A 13,167-nucleotide genomic window follows, 5' to 3' on the forward strand; every position below is an offset into this window, starting at 1 on the left:
TGCCACTCAGTTCTTTGAACAGAAGTCAAAGAATTTTAAAGTCCATGCAGTGTTAATATTTTGCATTAATAAAAATATTGCATCCAAGGATCTCAAAGCAATCTACAGTCAGTCATTAACTAAGCCCCAGATTCAGCGTATGGTAGGCAGGTTCTACAATACTGGTTGTATAGAAGGATGAACTGGGCTACCTCCTTGTAATTTCACCCTTAACTCCTAAATGGTGCACAGGACTTGTTCTGGCCCTCCGCACAGCTGTCAATCTCACCCTTAGTGACCTGAACCATGACACACAGTAGGGATGGGTACATTTGGGAATAGAATCCAGAAAACTCCCACTCCTTTACTCTACTCATCATACCACTCTGCCTCTTTGTGTAATAAGGAAAAAAATGGATCATTGTACATTTTCCTTTGCATTGTTTGGCACGTTAAATGAAAGTTGCACAGTAGGACATAGTGAGTAAGAGCAAGAGTGTACTGCTACTTAGGTAGTCAGTGATCTCCTTAGGGAATGTCTTAAAAATTAGGCTGTCAGGTGAACAAAACCCTCCTAAGCTACTTAACTCTACTCTTGCTCTGTAAACATATTGTGAAACCACGGACGACCTGTCAGATTTACTTTGGAGTAGCTGAGAGTCAGTGCTCTTTTGATGACATCTTTATATTAGAAGTTGGCATTAAATCTTCTTTCAGAAAACACTTATTTGGAAAGATATGAGGAAAATATCTATATATGTTCACTTTTCCATCTCTCCTTCTTTGTTTCTTACCATTCTTGCAGGCTGAGCGTGTCCCAGACATATGGAGAAACAGTGCTATTCATCAAGTTGCTAATTCACACACCGTGTGTACCTGGAACTTAAATTAAACCAAACCAATGTCAGGAAAAAGCATGGGTAAGCATCGTAACATGTATGCAATGAAACTGGTTTCCTTGGTGAACTGGGTTCTTAGGAAGGTAACAAGTTAGTTGCTCCCCACATCCTCCACAGCTCTGCAAATTCATCACAATCTTCAGCTGCAGCATCCCCGCTATTGTAATGTTACTCTCTACCCATATGAATCCGGCAATGTAACAGTCATGGTGACCTGCTGCCCACTCTGCTATTCCAGAACACAGCTCTGCAAATGCACCTGGACCTGAGCTGCAAAGTACTCCCAGTGTATACTATTTTGACCATAAACTATATTAAATTATGTGGTGATTTGGGGAATGAGGAAATAGTTTCTAGGAGGATGTCAATGCTAATTTTAGCTACAACTCAAAGCATGATTTGCCTTCTCTAGAGATAACTCGCTCAGTTTCACAAACCACCTTACAAATAAAAGACATAATAAAAGAAACATAGTGAGTCAAAATAATCAAATCCATTGACTTCATGGGAATTATAGCAGTGATGAATTTGGCTTAATGTGTTTGTTTAATGTTTGACAAAGGAGATATGACAACCATCTACAAGTATTTGAAGAGTGACGGAAAGATGTCTTGTGTAGGATGGTCCAATAAGGTATAACTAGGAGTGAGGAGGAGAAAACGGAACAGGAATCATATAGGATGAATTTCAGGAAGAAATTTCCAATGGTAAGATTGATCAGACTGTGAAAGTTTCATAAGGATGGGGTAGAAGTACAGCTGCTTGGAAAATTTGCAACTTTTGGGCGAGGGGGGGGGCAAAAATGCAATTCATGAAACAGTTCAACAAATTTCCTAGCTTTAAAAAAAATTAAGGAAAAAAGTTTCACAATTATTTAAACTTTTCATTTTGACTTTTTTGAAATATTTCAGTAGACCCAAATCAAACAAACCAACCTGGTTTGTGAATATTTAAGTTTGTTTACTTTTTGTCCAAATTACAGATGAGAAAAAAATTCAAACTCTTGCAAATACTTGCAGGATGGGAAAAACATCCTTGACCTGAAAGGATCACTTGTATAAATAAATAGTGAGTTCTGTCTCTTTAGAAGGGCTGGGTGGAGAACAGATTTTCTCAATGAGAAATTGAGAGATTTCAAAATTGTCTCCCATCCCAAATTAGGATGGAAAATCAAAATTCACAAAATTTTCAGAAATTGGCAAAACCAAAAAAATGTTTGGTTCCCATACATTGAAATATTTGGTTTGATCATCTCAAAATATTTCATTGATTTCAACCTTTATTTTTAGTATAAATTAAGTTAAAATTTCAAAATGAAAAGGAATTTCAAAAGAATCAAAAGAAGCTATTTAATTTGAAAATGTTGAATGAATGTTTTTACACTTTCAAAACTTTTTCTCTTAATTTTTTTCCAAGTCAGGAAATTTGGCGAAACTGAAGTTTCTGTTTTGACAATTTGGTATTTTTAGTGGAAAACAGTTGTGTCAAAAAAGCCCCAACTATCTCTATATTTCATTAAATGTTTGACCTCTTTATTGAGGCTGCCAACAAGCGTGCGACTTGGTCCATGGAACTTTCACAGTTTGTGGAGGAAGGATGTTGTTGTGATTAAAACACCTGCCCTAGAACTAGGAGATCCAGATTCTATTATTGGCTCTGTCACTGATGTAATTTGTGACCTTGCCTAAGTCACATATTATTCTTTTTCTGCCTCATTTTTCCCATCAGTAAAACACAGACAATAGCATACAATATAGCAGGGTGCTTGGAGGATTAACTCTCTAATACTTATATTGTGCATTGGATAAAAGACAGAATGCACTATATGAAAAGAGCAAGTAGCATTAGATTGTGTATTTTGTTTTGAGACATCTCTTCATTTCACATAGACCACCGTATTTCATCTAGATGCACGACTGGTTGGAAAATGTTCTTCCACAAAAAATTGAAAAACTGAAATATTTTGGCAAAAGACAAATAAATAAATACTTTGATTCATAAATGCCACTGCAGTGCCTCAGGGGAGTTGTAGTTTAGTAATCTCATGTTCCCATTCTCCTCTAGAGCAAGACTTCCTAGTTGGACTACATTTTCCATGATTCACTTTGGTGTGTCCTCTTGGGGAAGGGATGGGAGGCAATGTATCATGGGAATCCCATGGCTGTTGTACATGATGAGAGATTAAATTTGGCTGTGGAGCCTGGCTCATAGAGGGAACAGTGACATGAGACAACCATACTACAATTCCGATAAGGCACCTCAATTTCAGAATTGAAATACTTTGGTTTTCATTCAAAAGATTGTTGGTTTTGGTCAAAAACTAAAAAGGCACTCAACACATTGAAATTTTCCATGGAAAGCAGACACTTTTTACAATAATAATAATTTTGTCTAAAACTCATTTTTCCTTTGAAATACAGTTGTTTCAACAGAAACTTTTCTAGCAGCTCAAGTCAGATGGCATTTGTGGTGTATGTGGCTATGAAAATATGATGTCTTTGCTTTCTGTGAATTCTATCTTTGAATTTCTACAAACTCTGCCTTTCTGCTGAGGCTGCAGTCATTTTGTTCTCAGAGTCACTGCAATCTGTCACAGAGGAGACACACACACACACACTGTGCTCTCTCTCTCAAAAAGACACTACATTTGTTTTCTTGTTGTTGCTTTTCTCAGGCTATAACAGAAGAAGGCTTAGCCTAGAACACACTCACACCATTTATGTATGTATGTATGTATGTATGAAAAAAACATGACAATAATAAATTTTGGCCGCTATTACCCCTTGCCTGAGTTGAAGTGATTATCTAACCCTGAAAGCTTCCATACCTCATTACCACCAACTCCTTTGTTCTGGCTATAAGTCATCCATTCTGTCTATATCTTTCCACTGGCCTAGAAGGAACAAGTCATGTATTTCTCATTTCCTAGACAAAGTGCCCATATTGTACTGCCTGGTGCCACTACAATCTTTCTGCCGGGCCCACTGACACCAAATTCCGGGGCCCAGGGCAGAACAGTCAGTGGGTCCCCACACGCACAAGCTGTGCCCACATGGAAGTGTCCCCCTGACATTTGGACAGTGCTGCGCCTGCGCTGGCTGGTGCCCGGCAGTGCTGCCGGCTATGCTGGTGGGCATCCAAGGATAACAGGAGAGGTTCCAGAAGACTGTAGAAGGGCTAATGAAGCACCCATCTTTAGAAAGGGGGAAAGGAGGAGCTGGGGAACTAATCAACCAGTCAGCCTGACTTCAATACCAAGGTCCATTGATCTGTCGGTTTCACTCACAATAAAATTCTCTTTAAGGAGAGAAAGAGCTAATGAATTCTAGCTTCAATAGTCAATTATCTACCTTTAATGTCATGTCATCAATGGTGAAAATCTGATCCACAGCACAGTTCTCCCCTCTCCACGGCACACCGGCATCACTTGGCGGCCCATTCAAGCTGTCTGTTTCCTGTCCAGAGCCATAAACTTCATCATGTCATAAAATACCAGGATCATCATAGGCCATAAAGCTGCAGCTCACTCATCATGCCAGCTGCCTCTTCAAGGCAGTCCACAAAAGCCACCCACCTGCTGCTACTGCTGACCTTGATTTTGATTGATATGGATGTTGGTTGATTCTAGTCAACATACTTCCAGAGGGAGAAGAGACCTTGAACAGAACACTCAAGGAGGGTTATTGCACGGGACATATTTCTCTCTCATCTGAGAGAACGGAGTGACTAGTGGTTACAGCAGAGAACTAAGAGTCAGGACTAGAGCTGGTTGGAACACTTCTACGAAATATGATTTTTCATCATAGCCAAAAACATTGCAGCAACATATCAGTGTCAATGACATTTTTGATGGTTTCTGAGATCCAGGGCGCTCTGGTAACTTCTGATGAAAGAGAGAGGGGAATGAAAACCTGAGCTTTCTGCTCCATAAATAGATGTTTCAGTGATGTCTGCAAAAAAAACTTTCAAGAGGGTTGGGTTTTGTTCTTCATCAGAAGAAAAACAAATTTAGAAACCGTGAAAGCCTTCATGAAATTGAATTGTCAGTCTTCAGCCAGCTCTAGTTAAGACTCCTGCATTCACTCCTGGCTCAGCTGCCCACTTAGTATATGATACTGGGTGAGTCACTTACCTTCTCTATGCCTCAATTTCCCCCATACATGAAATGAGGTTAATAATGCATCTTGTGCTTCCCTCCAAGTATTGTTGTGAGGTTTAATTAAGTCAGTGTTTGCAAAGTCGCTTCAGATCTTTCATATCAGTTCTTAGCATTTTTCATCTTTTTAGCTTTTCAAGATGAGACAGCAGACAAAAAAGCACACAGAAGTTGCAGCAGCTTTTCCTTTGCTTAAACTTTCTGGCTTTTACACAAAAAAGTCCTTTCCAACCAGCATTTAGCACTCACTATTTGGACCATTCTCACTGCATTTTCACAAAGAAACTCGAAAGCCGACATGGGGCTCTCCTGTGAACAGGCTCATGGATTTCTGAACACTGCTTGCTTTTCACAGTGCCCACAAGAACAGCCTCTCTTCTGGTGTTTTGGTTTTGGATGCATCAGGAAGCGCAGTGGCGCAGAGATGAGGGAAGACAATAGGCAGGGCTGGGGGACTTAATCCATTGTTCTGAATCTCAAACAATGGTCATCTCAAATTCAGTTCAGGTGTTATGGCAAGGATACACCAGCATGGAGTGGTGAATGTGAGGGTTTTAACTTTACCAAATTTGGGTCATGCATCCCTCATCATGTCACACGCTAGGCAGGGAGCTGACTTTTCCGTCAGGCCCATGGAGCGCCACATTTTTCAGCACATCCATGGACATGCCTCTAATTGGATCACAGACCCAGCCCCACTGAGCAAAAAATGTGTGTGGAAAGGGTCCAGGGTGGGAGAGCATCTCTCAAAAAGATTAGTATTCCCCAAGTTGTCATTCCCTACTGCTTGCAGCATCCTCCCTCATGATTTGGCCTCTGCTCTGCTCCCTGCATTCCTGCTGTGCTGCTCTACTCTTGGGCACAGGAGGCAGCTGAGTGAAGGAGCTTCATTTCTGCTGCATGTGCACAGGGCATTTCAGGTAACAGGATTCTAGTCAATTTCAGCTGGCTGTTAGAACACGTGCACTGGAGAAGCTCTGTCTCAGTCAATTATCCCAGAGAAGAAATGGGAAAAGCACGTGTCCCCTGGTCTTCTGATAGTCCATGTAAGTAGATGCTAGGGCTGCAAATGACCTCATGGCTCATCTAGTGAAGGGGTTCTCAAACATCATTGCATCGCGACCCCCTTTCGACAATAAAAATTACTACATGACACCAGGAGGGGGGACCAAAGCCTGAGCCAGCCTGAGCCCCAGGTCGGGGATGGGGAGGCAAAGCCAAAGCCCAGGGACTTTAGTCCTAGGCAGGGGCCTGTAATCTGTGTCCCGACACCCAGGGCTAAAGTCTTCAGGCTTCAGCCCTGGGTGGCGGTGCTCAGGCTTCAGCTTTGGCCCCAGGCCCCAGCAAATCTAAGTCAGACCTGGAGACTCCATTAACATGGAGTTGCGACCCACTTTGGGGTCCCAAACTACTGTTTGAGAGCACACATCCAATCTAGCCTGTAAACACTCTTTCCCAGTGCAGGGGAACCTCCAGCAGTACAGTAACCCCTAACGCTAGGCTGTTCAGTATGGACTCTGGACAGCTGAATGTCACACACTAAATCACCTAAACCACTTGCTAACAATCCCTAGCACCACTCTTTCCAGGAACTGCAAGTCAGAACCAGCTGAAGTCCTATTTAATGTGTCAAGCCAAGATCCTTACAATATGGTCAAAAGAATCAGTTCCCTGGGTTTTCCTCCCCTCCCCCCAACTTGGCTATGGTATCTCTCTGTTCATTTAGAATTTGATATTTTAAACCTCAGGATATGGGTGCTGACTAAAAAGTCATTGACACTGCAGGACATTTTCCCTATGAGGGGAACCACATGAGTCTTCCCATCACAGAGCTAGGCTTCCGCATCTGACCTCTTAGAGTAAACATTGTATATTATTGATAGCATCCAATTTAGAAGAATAACCAGCTGCCTGCAAAACACGCATGTAACATGGTTTTACATTCATTTATTTCTTCCAAAAGACATTTGCTAAAGAGGCCTGACAAGAGGATATTAAACATCAAGGCAGCTTGTTCCCCATCTTTGGGGACAGAAATTGTTCATCTCAACCCTAGGGGAAAAAAAGAATGTTTAATTTATCAGACAACACTGCAAGATGTTATTTACTAGTATACAGGATGTACAATTTATTCAACAAACCGTGAACATTTTAAACCTGTTCACGCTCTTCCGCAGCATAATAATTAAAAAGACAGCTTGGATCACATGTATGAGGCAACAGAGCATCTCAAGGAGAATCACAGGGGCCAGTTTGGTGGGCTTTCAATTTATCATCTCCTTTTCTCTGCGTGGAGATGGAAAACATAACTCTGGACCCGCTTTCTTCTCAACACACCAGAGCATCTGGGGGTGGGTGGGCAGCATATTACCCAGGAGGGATGGAATGGGAGGAAGTACTAACATCCACTGGTGTGGAAGAGGAGGATATTATCTTAGAGAAGATAAAATTGTCTCACAGGCCTAGGACTCAGAAGATATGGGTTCTGTTCCTGGCTCTGTCACTGACCTGTTGTGGGACCTTGAGTACCCTGTTTTCTGCTCTGCTCCTTCCTCCCACCATTAGTCTCTGTCTGTTTAAATTGTATCTGTGCACAATGGGAGTCTTGGTCCCAGTAGGGACCTCTTGACTTTACCTTAATATACACAGATAAATAAAGGCTCGTGGGGGCATATCACCAGTGCAGATTCAAATAGAGTAACAATGGTGAGAGTGAGATTTGGAAACATGTTCTCCATAAACAACAATACCACAACAGACTACGAGCTGTGCCCTATTCACTAAGTTGTGCTAGATAAACTAAACCTCATGCCATCAGAGAAAACATATCCAGTGTACTTGCTTCCTGTGTTATTAATACAAATTACAAGGCATAGCCAAGTATGTTTAGTTTGACGCAGGAGGTTGAACTGAGGCTGTCTCTAAGGGTGCAGCAATTTTCTGAGGTATCGCTCTTCTCAGGTTACCCCTTTAAACATTTGGGGTTCAAACGATCTTTCCCCCTGCTAATTATCAAGTAGCTGACTGATTGATTGCTTATAACTGGCAGGTGTCTAACTGATGACAGGAAATGAGACTGGCACTGCAGGAGTTTGATGGGTTAAGAGGATTGAAGCAGGAAAAGCAGAGCTATTATGCTTTCCCTTCATGTAGAGGTGTGTGTTTGCTAATTGAGGAGTGCCAGCTTTATGGTGTCTGCAAGGAGTCAGATGTGGGGACTGTGAAGCGCAATGAGCCTGATTCACAGCAGGCCCTCAGTGCCTTTGCACAGAGGAAAGCAGCTGGACAGCTCTCCCCAGGAAATACCCCAGGTACAAGAGACACTATGTAGAAGCCTCAGAACCAACCCTGCTGGCTCTGTGTCCTCCCTCCATTACAGGCAGACCCAGTAAAGGGGCTGTTGCATGGTGGGCCAGTAGCAAGAGAGGAAGTAGCTGGTGTGTTTGTATGGCTTGGTGCTTCTGTGCCCTTAAGGTTACCTAATCTGAGGTGGGGGCCAAATTGGCTTCTAGCAGCCCTGGAACTGGAGAGATGCCAGCTGCTTCCCATCTGTCCTTGCACAGGTGCCAGTGCAGCGATGAATCAGGGCCCAGAACATGATGTTTAAAGGATTTTCACCCAAAAATTGGGTTCTGTTTAAAATAAAAAGTCACTTGGTGGAATTTTGCCAGTGCAAAAAGGAGTCTTGAAAACAATTGGTTTGGATTTGAAATACCCCAGCATTGTTCTGGGAACCAGAAAGTGAAAATGACTAGAAACACAAAGGGCTAGGTTCTCAAGGAGAACTGAGGCACCTAACTGCCCCTTTCGGGGTCTAAATCCAACATTTAGGCACCCCTGACATTCAAAGAAACCCTGACCAACTGCTGCCTAACTCTATAGGCACCTAAACTCAATATGTGCTTAAGTTTTTATCAGTTACAGTCTCTTAGGTGCCGGTATTTCTGCCGCTGGGCACATGCACAGCCACCTAAGTCCTGACAGCACTGAGCAGCTTGGCATGAACTTCACACCTACGCCCTGGCAGGATTCCCAGTATAGACATTCCCCAACCTATTTCATGTACAGGGCCCAAGCTATAGGTGTGTCATGTTAATTGGCCACCAAAAATTCCACCTACTGTATTGGATCCTGCACAAAACTCAGGGGTTAACGCACTTGGGATGTTGGGTTCAAGTCCCCAATCTAGAACTGGGATTTGAAGCCAGGTCTTCTACCTTCTATGTGTGTGCCCGCCCCATTGGGCTATGGGATTAGTAGGGTGGGTCCTTCATCTTGAAGCCATTCCGCTTTGCATAAAATACTTAAATAATCGATGAAGCACAAACTGGAATCTGGGTCTCTCAGGTGAGTGCCTTAAGTACTAGGCTATAGAGTCACACTCACTCTCTGGACCAATCAATATTTTGTTATTTATCCAAAGTGCAACAACTTCAGAGAGATTGAGCGAGACCCATAATGGAATATCCCATTGGTAAGGGAACTTACCCAAGACGTGGGAGACTTCAGTTTGAATCCCTGCTCCCCATCAAGCAGAGGTAGGATTTGAACTCTGGTGAACTGGATACATGCAAGGGTGAGGTCACCATTTCATCCTGGATTTTTCTTGAGAAAGAGTTGACCTGGTCTAGGTACTTAAATCCAAGAGAGGATTCACAGCTGTGAATCAGGGCCAGAGATAGGCACCTAACTCCCTTTGATGCGTGGGGTTTCTTAAGCCCCACACCACTCTCCCCAGTATTTCCTACCAGCTAGTTTAGGTGGCTTCCCACCTGCAATGCTGGCTTCTGTGAATTCCATTCTTAGGCACCTAACTCTCCCCATGAGTTGCATAGGGAGTCTGTGGACATAACTCAGTGCTATGAATGCAATAGGTTGCAAGGCATCCAAACTTTAGGTGCACAACACTCAGTATTGTAAGGCCTAAGTCCCTCTTGCGACTAGAGCTGTACAAAGTTTTTCAGACAAAAATAGTTTAGTCACAAAAAAAAATAATGTAGTTTTGGGTTGACCAAACCTGTTTGTGAATTTGAGTTGAATTCAGTGAATCATTTCATACAGAAAAAATGTAATTTTTGAAAAAGCCAAAATGTTTCATTTTGACATTTTCAATAAATGTTTCAATTTTACATTTCAAAATGATTTTTATTTCAAAATGTAGCTAAATTTTTTTTAAGGGTAAACATGAAATCTAAATGAAATAAAATGAAAAAAAAAAGTATTTGGGCCACACAAAACATTTTGTCCAATCCAAATTTTTTTTGTTTCAACAGAAAAAGAAAATTGTTCTGGATTGACCTGATACAGATTTTTTTTTTTGGTTTGGCCACTGAACCAACAAAATAAATTATTTGCTCAGCTCTACTTGTGAATCTAGCCCGAAATGAAAATGACCCATCTAGTTTCACTGTTCAGGCTGAGTGAAGTGCAAAGAAAGAAAGAAAAACAGCATCAAAGGTAAAAAAAAAAAAAAAGTCAGTTGGATTTTATAATGCCCACTGATTAATAGTCTCAAGTGTCATCAGGAGCACAGGTAAACAATTTTTAATTTTCTATACAGTGGTACTGTGAAGATATTGTATCAAAGTCTGCTCCATGCACATCACCCAATTGAAGCCCACAGGATTACTCATCTGAGTAATGACAGCAGAAGGTGGCCCTTTATTGGCATGACTTTCAGATGGCTGCATTACTCAGGAGTGCCAGTAAAACCCACATACCACAACATCAGGTATTCCATTTACCTCACATTTTAGAGAGAGAAAAAGTTATTCTGGAAATATTTTAGAGTTGTAAAAACTTGATTACTACTATTTTTCGTGTCTTCTCTGCCTGTAAAACCCAGTGTTTTAGTTACTGCTCACAGCTCTTGGAGTGATAGAAAGTCAGTACTTAGGCATTTTGTATTCCCATAAAAATTATTTACACTAGAGTGTCTACAAATCAGGATGTTGCAGTTTTAAGGTCAGATAGCTCTCACAACCTGCCAGAGCTAAAACACACATGCTGTGCATTTCACAGCCTCACACCCCTTCTCTCCAATGGGACACAGCAGGTGTTTCTAGCCCTGAGAAGGGACCACTCAGACCTGAAAAGCTGTCACTGGTACAGAATTGAAACCTGTCACTTTACCAAAAATCACTGGCGTTAAGGTAGAAAAGAAATTACACTGAGGGAAAGAAAAAGTGGGAAGTGCTCTGGGCAGGATTTACATATATACACACACAGGTATCACAGTGATATGGGGCCTGTGTATGAGACCAGAGTTGCTCTCTCAGGACTTGACATTGTCACGATACAGATATACCGCTGGATTATCTGAAATGGTTAGAATCCCAAAGCAGCAACTTCTTTCTTAAAATTCAACATATATAGTAATAAATGAATTGCTCAAGTGCACTATGTGCACCCCAGACACCAAACCATGTAAATATTTCTTGGATTTTTGTTCATTAAAGCATTACAGAGCATCATTGGGAATAGCACTTATTTACTCTATATATCTACTCCCTGCAAGGCTTTCACTCCTATTTGCTGCATTTGCTCTCTCTCTCTCTCTCTCTCTCACACACACACACACACACACACACACACCAGATTTTACTCCTATTAGCCCTGCAGAGCCAATATCATTAAAGGAAAATGAGCAAGATTCTATTTTGCTTCATGCATCAATGAAACTGTCAACTAAATTCTGATTGCAAAGTCTTTACTGGTGGTCATGTAAGGGAGGTAGAAAGATACCAGCATGATTTTCCAATCCAAGGCTAAGTCTGCAGTACTGTCAGGTAGAAAAATCATCTTTTGACTTATAAACTGAACAATAATGTCTCTGACAATTGCGTTCCCATCTATAACCACCCTTCACAAAGGAAGCCAACAACGTTTGGAATAAGATAGTTGCTTTAGCAGCCAACAGCAGTTAACCAAGCAATAAAATGACAAGACTCTGTGGTTATTTAATTATTTAGGACATAATATGCTATTTTATTTGACAATCTGTTTGCTATGTGGATAAACTGTAAGGCTGAGTAATTTTTCCTGATGAAAGAACCAGAGCATCTCCTCATTAAACAACCTCACTGGCATAACAGCGGCATGAAGCAACAAACAGAAATGACCCATTGAAAAGAATGGAGCACAGATGAGTGGAAGTTACAGAAAATACAGTGGAAGATGAGCCTTTCCTGAGATGAGCACAAAAGGCGAGAGGGAGAGTATTAGGGAACAGCCACAGCACTGTAGTCTGAATGGCTAGAGCAAATTAGATTGATGGAGAATAACCGAGTGGTGGCAGTGCATGTTCTGACTGGTTGAGACAATCTGCCTGTGACACCAAATGGAGGCCAGGAAAATCACCACCGACACTGGCTGAGTTACTCTGGTTTCAAGTTGTGTCAACATCAACCAGTGATTTTCTGGTATGGCCTGGAGCAACTATGCCAAATGTTTGTAGAGCTGACCATTGCCTCCGCCCCCTCCCCCAGAAATAGTAACTTCACAAAAAAAATAATATATATATATATCTCCATTTTTCAGGGCACCAAAATTATTTGGGTCAAATTTGGCCAAAAATTTCAGCTGGGGAAAAAAAAAAAGACCTTGAAAACAAAATATCAGAAACGTTGAAATGGAAAAATTGTCAAAATGCAGCAGTGAGCTATTTAGTTTGGAATGTTGATTCAAATAGACATTACAATCATTCATTTTGTCTGAATGAATTTTTTTAGATTTTCATGTTGGAAAAAAAAATCTGTTTTGGCTCAAAATGAACTGGTTGTTTCTCTGAATTTTTCAGTTCAGCCACCAAACCAAGAAAAGCCATTATTTGCTTAGCTCAAATAGCTGGCCACCCATTGCTAAATCCAAGTTATAGACAAGGGAGTAGGTTTCCACAGTGTGTTCTTTCCCTTTGTAAAGTGCTTTGGGATCTTCAGCTAGAAAGTGCTACAGGAGTGCAAAGGATTATATTTATATATATAAATGACAGCAGACATTTCATGTCTCTCTGGTTTGCCATGGCCACATTGTACATAGAGACAGTAACACACAATAATATTTAGCTATATTATAGCAGGGCCGCCCGGGGGGGGGGGGGAAGAGGGGCAATTTGCCCCAGGCCCTGAGCCCCAC

The 13,167-nt window shown here is 41.5% G+C and overlaps 1 protein-coding gene across 6 annotated transcripts in view; it reads right to left on the reverse strand.

Moving 5' to 3' along the window:
- The window catches only part of LRFN2 (leucine rich repeat and fibronectin type III domain containing 2), a 301,315-nt gene that overhangs the window by 90,497 nt on the left and 197,651 nt on the right, over nucleotides 1–13,167 (reverse strand). Inside the window, exon 2 of one of the 6 annotated variants that reach the window (XM_045008638.1) lies at nucleotides 774–861. The exons of the other annotated variants lie outside the window; for them this stretch is intronic. The gene's annotated coding sequence lies outside the window, so the exon portion shown is untranslated. The remainder of the gene's footprint in view (nucleotides 1–773; nucleotides 862–13,167) is intronic. 6 annotated transcript variants of the gene reach the window in all.

Source organism: Mauremys mutica, chromosome 3 (genome assembly GCF_020497125.1).
Source record: "Mauremys mutica isolate MM-2020 ecotype Southern chromosome 3, ASM2049712v1, whole genome shotgun sequence".
In the NCBI taxonomy this organism is placed as follows: Eukaryota; Metazoa; Chordata; order Testudines; family Geoemydidae; genus Mauremys; species Mauremys mutica.